Below are 13,347 nucleotides of genomic sequence, written 5' to 3'. Positions count from 1 at the left end.
GGAATGTCTGCGTGTGTTTCTCTAGTCCCGTCTATGTCTGAGTGTGTTTCTGAGTACGTTTCTGTTTGTGTCTGTGTGCATGTGTCTGTCTCTCTGTGTCCAGGTGGCCTTAGAAGCAGTCCCTTCGGTAAGCTGTTTCCTGACAAGCTCTGGGAGTAGCCCTTATCCATTCCGGTTACTCCAAGTCTTCCTGTTCCTGAGTGTTTTTCCTTCACACACACTATGCACCCAGGTGTACACACACATGCACACACTTTGCTTTGATTGGTAGATCCCTAAGTTCCTACTGAATGGGGCCTCTGAACTTTTTTTCTTCTTTCATTCCCTGAATTATATCCACATGAATATAGATGAAAAGAGATGGGAATACCAGACCACCTGACCTGCCTCTTGAGAAACCTATATGCAGGTCAGGAAGCAAAAGTTAGAACTGGACATGGAACAACAGACTGGTTCCAAATAGGAAAAGGAGTACATCAAGGTTGTATATTGTCACCCTGCTTATTTAGGTGACATACAGAATACATCACGAGAAACTCTGGGCTGGAAGAAGCACAAGCTGGAATCAAGATTGCCAGGAGAAATATCAATAACCTCAGATATGCAGATGACACCACCCTTATGGCAGAAAGTGAAGAGGAACTAAAGAGCCTCTTGATGAAAGTGAAAGAGGAGAGTGAAAAAGTTGTCTTAAAGCTCAACATTCAGAAAACTAAGATCATGGCATCTGGTCCCATCCCTTCATGGCAAATAGATGGGGAAACAGTGGAAACAGTGTCAGACTTTATTTTTTTGGGGGGGCTCCAAAATCACTCCAGATGGTGATTGCAGCCATGAAATTAAAAGACGCTTACTCCCTGGAAGGAAAGTTATGACCAATCTAGATAGCATATTGAAAAGCAGAGACATTACTTTGTCAACAAAGGTCTGTCTAGTCAAGGCTATGGTTTTTCCAGTAGTCATGTATAGATGTGAGAATTGGACTGTGAAGAAAGCTGAGTGCCAAGAATTGATGCTTTTGAAGTGTGGTGTTGGAGAAGACTCTTGAGAGTCCCTTGGACTGCAAGGAGATCCAACCAGTCCATCCTAAAGGAGATCAGTCCTGGGTGTTCTTTGAAAGGACTGATGCTAAAGCTGAAACTCCAATACATTGGCCACCTCATGCGAAGAGTTGACTCATCGGAAAAGACTCTGATGCTAGGAGGGATTGGGGGCAGGAGGAGAAGGGGACGACAGAGGATGGGATGGCTGGATGGCATCACCGACTCGATGGACGTGAGTTTCAGTGAACTCTGGGAGTTGGTGATGGACAGGGAGGCCTGGAGTGCTGCAGTTCATGGGGTCACAAAGAGTTGGACACGACTGAGCGACTGAACTGAACTGAATATAGATTCCCTGATCTAAAAGTAAATAAACAGATCTTACAACCAGTGTGCTTAAGAAATTTGAGAAGTAATTTTTTTTTAAAATCATCATCTGTTGACAGAATGTGAGTGGAATCACTTGGATTCAACTAATCAGCCAAAACAGTCTTACAAGGGAGTTAGATGCTACACAAAATGATCCCAAGTATATTCATATGTTGGAGTGAAAATACTAAGAAAAACACAACTATTTTTATTGCATGAAGAACAAAAAGCACAAACCATGATAAAATTGGACAATAATTATGAGACAAAAAGCCTCGCATGGAGCAGTGATCATCACATGGACAATGGGTCTGGACCCCACCATCACCATCATAATCACGGCTCATCTGTGCAGCACGTCTCCACCTTGTATGCCTAGGCTGGGCTCACCATCCCTTAAAGATAGTTTTTTACACAATAAGCATTACCATATATGTGTGTTTCTATTTTATTACATGTTTTTAAATATGTTTAAGAAAAAAATACCATCTGTATTATTTTGAGAGTTTGGTTGGTTTTAGGATTTCAGAATCACCTCATAGAAGAAAAATTTAGAAACATGGATCCAATCCCATTTTCAGTTGGATAAACTGAGTCCCAGAAGAGTAAATGACCTGACCAGGATGGTAAAGGTTTTGTTTCACAATCTCAGGAGGAAAAAAGATTTGGAGAAGATTCATAGGCATGCTAAGTATACTATCACCTCTCTGACCTTGAGAGGACTCTGGGGCCCACACGGACTGGCAGGCTACTCGGAGTCATGGGGAGGGTGAGAAGAGCTGGAGCTATTGCTGGAACTTGCAACATGTTAAGTATTTAAAACAGAGATCTTATCTTTGGGCCTTATTTTGAGATTTTATTATTTTCTTACTATGCATAACAATTGAGTGAGTTTATAAATAACTTGCAGTCTAATTGGGTGGGTCTAATCTGTGTCCTTAGTCTCAGCAAAACTTGGGGAGTGGGAGATGATGCTAGCAGAAGCCGCGATAAAGTCAAATCCATTCAGCTCCCCTGTGCACATAGTTAAACAGACCCCATGGGACAAACAACTGGTGCTAAGCTGCCTGATTTCCCTGGTTACTCACACCAGGAGGCTGGTTGAAAAGCTGCCACATGGTTATAACCTTTCGTGCAGTGACCCCTGCTGCTGAGACCTGAGATACACATGAAAACGATAATGCCTGCTTGGGAGAGGCTCTGGCCCCTCTGTTCATCCTGAACCCACAAATCTGGCCCAAGGCCCTCACTCACCCACAGCAAAGCCCACAACTGAGTCAGATGTTCATGAGGGTTCCAGCTGTGAATTAATTAGGGGGGCACAATGAGAGAAGCCTGGGAAGCAGGGGACGGCTGAGAGGCATCAAGGTGAGCACGGGAAAGGGGAGTCCCCAGCAGAGGGAGTGGGCTTGGGCAGAACAACCTAGGGCAGTTATGTTCACATTTGAGAAATGCACGGACTTCTTTTGAGGAAAGTTCCAGGCCTGAGACTGATTTTGAAGATTTTCCCACTAGCCTATTCAAGGCTATGATCAGAGAAAATACTTTCATTTCTTCTTTTTAAGTATTTATTTGGATATACCGAGTCTTAGCTGCAGCATGTGGGATCTAGTTCCTTGACCAAGGATGGAACTGGACCTCCTGGATTGGGAGTGTGGAGTCCCAGGACCACCAGGTAAGTCCCAATACTTCAATTTATAAATTTAAAAACTTATCACTTTGGGGAATCACTTTAGAGCCAATGTGACAGTAATCAAAGATGCAAACATGAAAACATGAACCCTGAATTATACAGAAGAATCTATTCACAATTTGGTCAGCTGGATAGTATAAAGCATTACTTTATATTTGATATAAATATGTTTAAATATTTTATATATTTATATTATTTTCTCTAAGAGTATCAATAAAATGAAAATACGAAAAACTTGTACAGGATGCACAACCTCTGAGAATACACTGAGGCCCCCAGCAGTTCCCCAGTTGGAGAAACATTGGGTGGACTGTACTTGGATAGATGGGTATGATCCAGAGTTTCAAGGTGGGTGTGCAAGGCTCAGAGAGCAATTTGTTTCTGGTATGAAAAAATTACCTCCTACCTCCAAATATGAGCAGGTTTGGATTGGAAAACAATGAGATCTCTGGACCTCAACTCCGGATGACTAGGCCTTATGAGTTTGACAGACTGCCCCACTTGCTCCATCTGCCATTGAGGCGTGGGGCTGGGGGTGGGTATAGCTAAAGGGAAGGCTTAAAGGCCCACACACCTGCTTGTATTGGAAAAAGAGGGGGCCAAGGGGCAGAAGAGCAGCTGCCCATCCTTGAATGAACTCAGAAGGACTGTGGGGTCAGGGAGGTCCGTGATCTGCCACCTCTTAGGCTGTGACCTGACCCAGGGTAGGGCAACCTGCTCATGGTGAAGGTCTCCACGTGGGGCAGAAGCGCAGACATGAGGACCTCAGCCATCAGCCCCGGGAGCTCTGGGGTTCAGGGCTCTCTTTTTTCTCATGATGTTCACATTTATAAAAGTTATGCGTTGTTCTTAAAGAAAATTTGGCAAAATACTGAAAAGTAGAAAGAAAAACACAATTTCACCTGTTTCTGCCTTCAAAAAAAACTCTGCAAATGTGTCAGTATACCTCAAACTGTTATAAAACTTGTAAATTTGAGGGAAATTTCTTTATTAACTTTATTTCTTTATTAACTCATTCTTTAGGACTGATGATGCAGCTGAAGCTCCAATCCTTCAGCCACCTGATGTGAAAAGCCGACTCAATGGAAAAAGCCCTGATGCTGGGAAGGACTGAGGGCAAGAGGAGGAGGGGACGACAGAGGATGAGATGGTTAGATGGCACCACCGACTCAGGGGACATGAGTTTGAGAAAACTCCAGGAGATAGAGAAGGACAGGGCAGCCTGGCGTGCTGCAGTGCATGAGGTCACAAAGAGTCAAACACAACTGAACTTGTTCCGACTGAACAACAAGTTTCATCAAATATGTTTTGTGGTCCTAAAAGTCACATGGTGAGGTCAGACAATATTGCACTTAGGAACCAAAGTGGTTATTAATGTGCCTGGCACATACCAGGAGTCACTTCTCGCTGCAGTGGTCTGCAAGCAGCAAAGAAGACAAGGCAGGACCTGCTCCATTGATTGGGAGGCTTAAGCTCTGGTCACAAATCTCTCTTGAAGAGCAAAAGCTATTCCAATGTCTGTCCTTAATCTTTTCTGTTCCACTTCACTGTGTTCAGCAGAATCAAAGCAAAAAGTCAGCCATAATCATCCCTGATAATAAAGTAACTAATAATTATAGAACATCTTGTATACCCTATGTGTGAGTGCATACATATATATGGAGAGATTAACCAGAGATCCTCATGATTAACTACTGCCAGGATGCCTCTTCTAACAGAAGCACTCTGCATTCTCCAGCAACCCATCAGAACAGAAGTCAAAGCTCCAGCGTGCCCCACCTGTCCTCTGTTCTCCAGCTCACGTGCACATATCTGCTTTCCTAAAGCTACAGACAGAGGAGAGATGATTCTGTTAACCCTTAAAGTGATTCATACGAGCAGAATAGAAGGAGACATTGAGTAGGAGGGAGTTTTGTTTGAGTTGAAGGAGGTATGAAGGGAAAAAAAAATCTCATTACAATAATCAGATTGTTGGTACAAAGACAGAGTGACTTAAGGCAGGTCCCCAGCAAGGAGGCACTGACCAAGGCTGGGCCGTGTCCTCTGGAATTAGAACAGCATTCGGTGTATCTTCACACTTCTAAGATACACGTCGCTCAGAAAACCAAGTGAGGAGAGCCTGTCATTAAGGCAATCTGGGCAGAGCTGTGACTACAGATGAAATCGAGATGGAAACCCAATCCACAGCATCAGTTCCCTGCTGGGGGCCAGAGCTTTCTCAGGCTGCCTTGTTGTCCACCTACTACATCTGAGCAGTAATGTGGCCTTAAGGTTTTGTGGGGAAGGCGCCTGATAGAAAAAAATGATAATAATTTTAAAGTATTGCTGGTATGGAATATTATTCAGCTATTAAAAGGGATGCATTTGAGTTGGTTCTAATGAGGTGGATGAACCTAGTGCGTATTATACAGAGAGAAGTAAATCAGAAAGACAAATATCATATATTAACGCATAGATATGAACCTAGAAAGGTAGTACTGATGATCCTGCTAACGGGGCAGCAAAGGAGACACAGACAAAAAGAATAGACTTTTGGACACAGTGGGGGAAGGAGAGGGTGGGATGATTTGAGAGAATGGCATTGAGACATATATATTACCATATGTAAAATAAATAGCCAGTGGAGGTTTGCTGTATGATGCAAGGAACCCGAAGTCAGAGATATGTGACAACCTAGAGGGGTGGGATGGGGAGGTAGGAGCAGGGATTCAAGAGGGAAGGAACATGTATATACCTATGGCTGAATCACGTTGATGCATGGCGGAAACCATCACAATATTGCCAAGTAATTATCTTCTGATTAAAAATTAAAATTAAAGGGAAAGTGTTGCTGTTGAGTGAGTTGCACTATTACATGAGAAAATCAGTCCTAACTCTCAGTTCAGCTCAGTTTAGTCACTCAGTCATGTCCAACTCTTTGCAACCCTAAGAGTCCTAACTCTCTTGCTCATTAATTATGGTGGAATGCTCTAACTTGAAATAATTTTTATATAACCAAGGCAGATGTATGTGTTGAAGAAAATGTAAACATGTTGAAGAAAATGTAAACATATAGAAGAAAATAATTTCACCACCCACAGGTAACAAACCTTAATACATTTTATTGTGTAACCCTCCAAACTTTCTTCTATGCATATAAACCTGTTCGTTTCTTATAAATATAAAATCTTTATGCACAGAATATTTTCTTATTTGACTTCTCAACTAACTCAATCAATCAAATATGCATTTTTCCACATCAATAGGAACTGCTCCCTCGGCATCATTCTTTATGTCTGCAGGGTACTCCATTACATAGTACGTTCATTAGTTATTAATCAGTTTTCTATGTTTACACATTTAGTTGCTTCCAAATATGGAATATTATAACTGCTAAACATCCTTGTTCACATATCTTTCCAAACATGTCTGATTATTTCCTTAGGTTTTTCTTTTTAGAAGAATTGTTGGGTCTAGAAGTTTTCATGTATTTATGGTTTTAATATATACTGCCAAATGGCCTTCCTTGCGCTATGGGTAAGTTGTACCCTTTACATCCACTATTATTGTATAAATGTTCCTTTTTTCCTTTCATCTTTGCTGAGAGTTGATTTTATCCTGCCACCGCCTCACAAGTTGAACGGTGGTGTAAAAAACAGTACTTTGTTTTCTTTTTGATTTCTTAAATTTCTAGTGAAACTGAATACTATTTCACAGTACATTGGTTTCCTAGGGCTATTGTAACGAACTATGATGAACTGGGTGGGTTAACACCACAGAAATGTACTGTTTCAGGGTTATGGAGGCTGGAAGCCCAGGGTCAAGGTGTTGGTGGCCATGGGCCCACTCCCTCTGAAGGTTCTAGGGGAGGATCTGTTCCAGGCCTCTCTCCCAGCTTCTGGGAGCCTTCCTTGGGAGACTTGAGCTGTGTTTCTTCGCATGATCCTCTCACTGTGCATGTCTGTCTCTGGGTCTAAATTTCTCCTTTTTATAAGGATACCAGTCATATTTGGTGCTTCCCAGGTGGCACTAGTGGTAAGGAATGTACCTGCCAATGCAGGAGACATAAGAGATGCAGGTTCAGTCCCTGGGTCCGAAAGATGACCTGGGGGAGGTCACAGCAACCCACTCGAGTATTCTTGCCTGGAGAATCCCATGGACGGAAGATCCTGGTGGGCTACAGTCCATAGGGTCACAAAGAGTCGGACTCAGCTGAAGTGACTTAGCACAGTCCTATTGAATTAGGACCCACCCTAATGACCTTGCGTTAACCGGTTACTTCTGGAAAGACCCTATTTCCAGATAAGGAGGAATCCAAGGTTCTAGGGCTTGGGACTTCAATGTATCTCTTTTGTTACAATTCAAATCAGAACAGCATGTGAACTGACCATGTGTATTTCTTTTCCCTGTGGTGAACTGCTCACTTTCCCATTGAGTTGTCTTTTTCTTTGATCGGTAGGGCCCTTTATATAAACGCTTTATCTATCACATATGCTCCTAATGTTTCCCTTGTATGCATGCACAGTTGCTTTAGTCATGTTGGATTCTTTGTGACCCCATGGACTGTAGCCCACCTGAATCCTCTGTCCATGGGATTTTCCCAGCAATAACACTGGAGTGGGTTGTCATGCCCTCCCCCAGGGGAGCTTCCCGACTCAGGGATTGAACTCACATCTCCTGCATCACAGGTGGATTCTTTACCACTGAGCCATCTGGGAAGTCCAACATAAAAAAGCCAAAACAGCCAAAAATAAAAAAATAAAATAAATATATTTTTTAAAAACATCACACAATGAATGTAAAAGTGCAATCACAATAGGTGTGAGAAAGAAAAAGGTCAGAACACTCTGTGTATGGTCCATGTACCAGCAGTAAGGGCTTTACCAGGAAGCTTACTAGAGAACAGAAACTCCAGTCCCTCCAGGCCTCCCCAGTCAGGATCTATATCTTAACATATATCTTAACAGAATCTCAAACATTACAGCTTGAAGAGCACAAGAGTAGGAAAGATTTCACTGTTTAGAGAGGTAAGGAAAGATTTATATGTATACATACACACACACACACATATCACACATATATATACATGCATACATATATATATATATCATATATATATACACATGCACACACACATGTCACACACATGTATGCATGCATACACACATATATCACATATATACACATGCACACACACATATGCACACATGTGTACACACACTTCACACATATATACACGTGCACACACACACATATATATCTCATATATATACACATGCACACACATACACATATATATATCACACATACACACACACATCACACATATATACACATGCACACACACATCACACATATATACACATGCACACACACACATATATATCACACATATATACACATGCACACACACACATATATATCACACATACACACACACATCACACATATACACACACATCACACATATATACACATGCACACACATATATATCACACGTATACACACACATCACACATATATACACATGCACACACACACATATATATCACACATACACACACATATATCATACGATACACACACACATCACACATATATACACATGCACACACACACACACACATATATATGTGGTGCACTTGGTCTTTGTTTCTGTGCGGGCCTTTCCCTCTTTGCCTAGTTGCGGTGCACGGTCTTCTCATTGCAGTGTTCTCTCTTGGTGCGGATCACAGGCTCTAGGGCATGCGGGCTTCAGTAGTTGTGGCTCCTGGGCTCTATAGCACCAGCTCAATAGTTGTGGCGCAGGGGCTAACTGGCTCCATAGCAAGTGGGATTTTCCCAGATCAGGGGTGGAACCCATGTCTCCTGCACTGGCGGATGAATTCTTTACCATGAGTCACCAGAGAAGCCCAGGAAAGATTTCTTGAGGAAGCAAAGACTATACTTAGACCTGAAAAAGGAGAAGGCATTAACTAAGCCTAAATGGGAAGGAAGAGTGTTGTGGGTGGGGGGAACAGCACCTGCAAATGTGATGTGATGAAAGCTGGTACAAATGAAAAAGGAAACAGGCCCATAGGGCTGGATCACAGCACAGCAAGGAGAGGTGGGATGGGGGTGGGATGGGGTGGGACAAGACTATAGAGAGAGGCCTGGCTGTGTACTGATATACGGGCCTGATATACTGGACTAACATTAAATGTGTTAGGAAGCCAAGATTGTGTTTTAAGCATGAGCACAACTTGATTATATTTGAACTAAGTGAAACAATCATTTGATCACTTTTGCTGCCTTTAACCTGTGGGTGTGATGAAATGAACAATATACACCAACAGATCTTTTATGTTGAATTATATCAGCATTCCTCGAGCAAACCTTACCTGAACACAACCTTTATTCTTTAAATATACTCCTACACTAGGCTGCGGCCACTGCAGACTGGACTCCCCTAGCCTCACTCCACTTTCTCAAGCGGCCGTGTCTGATACACCCAGTATGACTGAGATTGAGAAATTCGACAAGTAGAAATGGAAGAAAACAGAAAGACAACAGGAAAATCCACTGCCTTCAAAAGAAACAATTGAACAAGAGAAGCCAGCAGGTGAGTCGTAACCAAAATGCATTGTACATGCCACAAGCCTTGCTTTTTTATTTTACTTCTTTAACTGTTCAACTCTGTAGATGCACAGAGGTTGGTGCAAGTTTAAATGACTAGGCTACCCTCTTTCCACATCAAAGACTGGAGAACTACTGACGAAAGCTTGGGCCTGCCCCTCCCATCTGCCTGTCCGCCTGGCAGGGAAGGAAGAGAACTTGGTTGTTGGTAAAGGAAGAAGCTGGGTGGGAAGACAGAAATCTAAAATCTAAAGCAAGCTGGTGGGAAAAAAAAAAAAAAAACAAGTTGGCCCAGGGTGTCCTGCAGGCTGTAAAATGCTGATTAATCAGAGTGCCTTTTTGTTGCTGTTCAAATTTGGGGGCTTCCCTAGTGGCTCAGAAAGTAAAGAATCCACCTGCAATGCGGGAGACCTGGGTTCTATCCCTGGAGAAGGGAATGGCTATCCACTCCAGTATTCTCGCCTGGAGAATTCCAAGGACAGAGGAGACTGGTGGGCTATAGTCCATAGGGTCCCAAGGGTCAGACACAGTTGAGTGACTTTCACTTTCAAATGATTTGAATTACTGTAATGCACAATTTTTAATTAAAAATAAAAACTTTAAAACCTGAAATAATCAAATAATGTACTCCTAGATTTTATTCAGAAGTAGTCCCCTTAGTTTTTGCATTCATGTTCATTCACCAGTCTATAAGGCCTTTTTGTTTGTTTGTTTGCTGGTGGGGGATCTTTCATTCTCTACTTGTCTCTTCAGATCATAAAATTCCCTGCTATCCAACCCTTTACATATCATGAGAATTCTTTTCTTAGAAGACTCGAAAGAACTCCCCTATGCATAAAGTTTCTTGAACATATATTGATAATTTATATTATTCTAAAAAAGAATTTTATCAAGGTTTTAAAACATATTAGCATAGCAATTTGCATAATATTTTAATAATTATAGTTCTCCATGATTATCTTAGTTCAGGTCCATTTTTTGATAACTTACTTTAATTATCTTTATTGAACTAGCTATGGTATGTATATTATTGTTGACTTGTTTTTCATACCAATATGTTGAATTTGTTTATTTATGTTAGTGGCTATTTTTAAAAACTCTATCCATCAACTCCTTTCCCACACCTTATCTGATGAGAGACCCGCAGTCTTGACCATCAGGTACACATGTATGAGGCTGAGTCCATCTTAGTGCCTGAGCCACCTCATGACAGCAACTGGACCCAGATTTAGTTGGTACTCAAACTAGGACAATCAGAGTTCTTTCCCAGGATTCCTTTTTTTTTTTTTTGGCCACACTATGCATCATGTAGGATCCTGGTTCCCAGACCAAGGATTGAACCCACACCCCCTGCAGTGGAGGCTCAGGGTCTTAGCACTGGATCACCAGGGAAGTCCCTTTCAGGATTTTTCCTATTAGAACTAGCAGGTCCTCCTTTTCCTTTCTGGTCATGTCTGGAAAGATACAAACCTTCACTTCAGTTCAATTCAGTCACTCAGTCGTGTCTGACTCTTTGTGATCCCATGGACTGCAGCACGCCAGGCCTCCCTGTCCATCACCAACTCCCAGAGTTTACTCAAACTCTTGTCCATTGAGTCGGTGATGCCATCTAACCATCTCATCCTCTGTCGTCCCCTTCTCCTCCCACCTTCAATCTTTCCCAGCATCAGGGTCTTTTCCAATGAGTCAGTTCTTCGCATCAGATGACCAAAGTATTGGAGTTTCAGCTTCAGCATCAGTCCTTCCAATGAGTATTCAGGACTGATTTCCTTTAGGATGGACTGGTTAGATCTCCATGCTGTCCAAGGGCCTCTCAGGAGTCTTCTCCAGCACCACAGTTCCTGTGCAGACAACCTGTCTGTATTCCAGGCAGCTCTTTGGATACCCGCTAGCTAGTTCCTTTCCCTTCCCCACCACCCTCCCCCCACCACATTCAGACATCCCACCCTTGTGTGTTTGTCCAGGAGGTGTAATATCTTCTTCACATCTCCCTATCAAATACATCTGAGCTTTTTTATCCTTGTGCACAGTTTGGACTGCACCCTATGCTTCCTTCCTGAGAGGGTTGTACCATTCCCCTTTGGGTAGCTTGGGGTCATCTTGGGCTAGCCTAGGTGAACCAAGGGCATTCTTCCCATCTCTTGTCCTTCTAGTAAGAATGCGCTCACCTGGCCCCTTGCTAAGCAACTCACCATGCCTCTACCAGGGAAGAGAGAGTCTCACTGATTATCTGTCTCATTAATACCAACATCACCTCATATTGGGAGCATAAATGTATCCCACCCTATTTGGTACTCAGATGGGGCCATCATGCAAGTCTGCTAAGAGTTTAGCTGGAACCCAAGGGTCCTGCCTCCCCACCTTGTGTTCATGGCCAGGAGCCATGGGCAGCAACTGGAGGCCCCAAAACCTAGTGGGTGACAGCCCTTCCCTTCCTTCCTTCAGCCTCTCTCATTCACCTCCATACTGACTTCCTGAATGGCAACCTCCCTTCCCAGCCCACAATCATTCCCCTGTACTGTCTAAGTTATGGTGATGTAATGACACAAGTAAGCATGCAGACCTTATTTTTAAATGTTGAAGGCAACCTTTCTATTTCTTCAGGATTCAGTGACTGACGGTGGTTCAAGGTCAGAAGAAGAAGAAGCTGCTTGTGCCTGCCATGCTCTTGGACCTGAGATGTCTAGACTTCTTGTGAGGTTCACTGACATTCTTATATCCCCAAGAGAAACTTAATCTAGGCTATTTGCATACTCTTCTTCTTTTTTTCTTTCTTCTTACTGACTCAGGAAAATGTATTTGCAGCCCAAAAGGAAAACTGCTGTTGTATTTACAGTCATTCACGGACATTTTCATGTGGCCAGTACTTGAACCACCCAACACACACACACATTCATACCTAGAGTCAATCCAATCTATTGCATACTCTTCTTGTTGAACTCAAGTATATCTTTAAACTGGCACTGCCTGGGGTTTACAGCAGCTAAAGTAGTCTGTGTTTATAGCAGATGAAGTCAGTCTTTGGTAACTCCCTGAATTCTCCCTTGAAGCTTCTCTCCTGTCCCTGGTCTCCTCGGGAGACTATTGTTGTTATGAAAAAGTGAAAGTGAAAGTTGCTCAGTTGTGTCCTACTCTTTACGACCCCATACATCCATGGAATTCTCCAGGCCAGAATACTGGAGTGGGTAGCTTTTCCCTTCTCCGGGGGATCTTCCCAACCCAGGGACTGAACCCAGGTCTGCATTGCAGGTGGATTCTTCACCAGCTGAGCCACAAGGGAAGCCCAAGAATACTGGAGTGGGTAGCCTATCCCTTCTCCAGGGGATCTTCCTGACCCAGGAATTGAATCAGGGTCTCCTGCATTGCAGGTGGATTCTTTACCAACTGAGCTATCAGGGAAGCCAGTTGTCATCTTAATGCCCTTTAACTGCCACCATTTTCACCACTTATCCCCTCCATCCCTACCACCTCCCCCCAGTCTTGACAAGGTCTCAGAACAGATCTCTCCTCCACTCTTACTCTTCAAAACTTGGCTGCCAGCTATGTTTCCCAATTAGCAAGAGACTTCATCTGTTGGTAAAGGGTGTCACAGGGAGTAAAGTTGATGAGAACCATAGAGATGGTCTAATCCAATCCCACTCATGTTATAG

At 42.9% G+C, this 13,347-nt stretch overlaps 1 pseudogene; it reads left to right on the top strand.

Annotated features, from left to right (window-relative positions):
- Positions 1 to 6,614: 6,614 nt before the first annotated feature.
- Positions 6,615 to 9,694, top strand: LOC102265453 (thymosin beta-4-like; annotated as a pseudogene).
- Positions 9,695 to 13,347: the final 3,653 nt, after the last annotated feature.

This window comes from Bos mutus, chromosome 11, assembly GCF_027580195.1.
Source record: "Bos mutus isolate GX-2022 chromosome 11, NWIPB_WYAK_1.1, whole genome shotgun sequence".
NCBI classification, from domain to species: domain Eukaryota; kingdom Metazoa; phylum Chordata; class Mammalia; order Artiodactyla; family Bovidae; genus Bos; species Bos mutus.
This window is presented reverse-complemented; position numbering and strand designations above follow the sequence as displayed.